Consider the following 2,088-nt stretch of genomic DNA (forward strand, 5'->3'; position numbering starts at 1 on the left):
ATATATATGTAGAATGTCTTATCCCCTTTTATCATTTATATATATATGTAGAATGTCTTATCCCTTTTATCATTTATATATATATATGTAGAATGTCTTATCCCCTTTTATCACTTATATATATATATATGTAGAATGTATTATCCCCTTTTATCATTTATATATATATGTAGAATGTCTTATCCCCTTTTATCATTTATATATATATGTAGAATGTCTTATCCCCTTTTATCATTTATATATATATATATGTAGAATGTATTATCCCCTTTTATCATTTATATATATATGTAGAATGTCTTATCCCCTTTTATCATTTATATATATATATATGTAGAATGTATTATCCCCTTTTATCATTTATATATATATGTAGAATGTCTTATCCCCTTTTATCATTTATATATATATGTAGAATGTCTTATCCCCTTTTATCATTTATATATATATATGTAGAATGTCTTATCCCCTTTTATCATTTATATATATATATATATGTAGAATGTCTTATCCCCTTTTATCATTTATATATATATATGTAGAATGTCTTATCCCTTTTATCATTTATATATATATGTAGAATGTCTTATCCCCTTTTATCACTTATATATATATATGTAGAATGTCTTATCCCCTTTTATCATTTATATATATATATGTAGAATGTCTTATCCCCTTTTATCATTTATATATATATGTAGAATGTCTTATCTCCTTTTTTCACAGACTGGACTGGTTTTTCTTCTGCCTGCGCTTTAGAAGATCTTATAACTTGCTTGGCCTCTTTCTGCCTAGTCTTGTAGATTTCCCATCTTCATTGCTCTGGGTTGTTTTATAATTACTAAATGCAGTTTTTGTTTTTTATGATTTTGGCCGCTTCTGCTGAGTACCACCATCCGGACTATCCTGTGTGGATCAGTTTTTCTCTTCCGTCCACCCCCAGGGAGATTATCTACAGGTCCATGGGGTGTAAACCTCTTGATAATGTTCCGCACTGTGGACAAAGACAAATCTAGATCTCTGGAGATGGACTTGTAACCTGGAGATTGTTGATATTTTCCACAATTTTGTTTCCCAAGTCCTCAGACAGTTCTCTCCTCCTCTTTCTGTTCTCTCTTCTCCTCTTTCTGTTCTCTCTTCTCCTCTTTCTGTTCTCTTCTCCTCTTTCTGTTCTCTTCTCCTCTTTCTGTTCTCTTCTCCTCTTTCTGTTCTCTTCTCCTCTTTCTGTTCTCTTCTCCTCTTTCTGTTGTCCATGATTAGTGTGACACACACAGACACACAATGCAAAGACTAAGTGAACTTCTCTCCTTTTTATCTGCTGTCAGGTGTGATTGTTATATTGCCCACACCTGTTACTTGCCCCAGGTGAGTATAAAGGAACATCACAGGCTGGAAACAATCTAATTATTCCACAATTATGAAAGGGGCCAATAATTGTGTCCAGACCATTTTTGGAGTTTGGTGACATTATGTCCAATTTGCACCACTCTTCCTCTACACTGGTTTTGATGACAACAAAGCGCTGGAGAGTTCTGAAGTGTCAGCAATGAGTCCAGATCTAAATCCCATTGATCACCTGTGGAGAGATCTTATAATTACTGTTGGGAAAAGGCGCCGCCCAATAAGAGACTTGGAGCAGTTTGTAAAGGAAGAGTGGTCCAACATTCCGGCTGAGAGGTGTAAGAAGCTTATTGATGGTTATAGGAAGAGTGATCCAACATTCCGGCTGAGGTGTAAGAAGCTTATTGATGGTTATAGGAAGAGTGCTCCAACATTCCGGCTGAGAGGTGTAAGAAGCTTATTGATGGTTATAAGAAGAGTGGTCCAACATTCCGGCTGAGTGGTGTAAGAAGCTTATTGATGCTTATAGGAAGAGTGGTCCAACATTCCGGTGGAGAGGTGTAAGAAGCTTATTGATGGTTATAGAAAGAGTGGTCCAACATTCCGGCTGAGAGGTGTAAGAAGCTTATTGATGGTTATAGGAAGAGTGGTCCAACATTCCGGCTGAGAGGTGTAAGAAGCTTATTGATGGTTATAGGAAGAGTGGTCCAACATTCCGGTGGAGAGGTGTAAGAAGCTTATTGATGG

The sequence above is a fragment of the Hyla sarda genome, unplaced genomic scaffold (genome assembly GCF_029499605.1).
Source record: "Hyla sarda isolate aHylSar1 unplaced genomic scaffold, aHylSar1.hap1 scaffold_1732, whole genome shotgun sequence".
NCBI lineage: Eukaryota > Metazoa > Chordata > Amphibia > Anura > Hylidae > Hyla > Hyla sarda.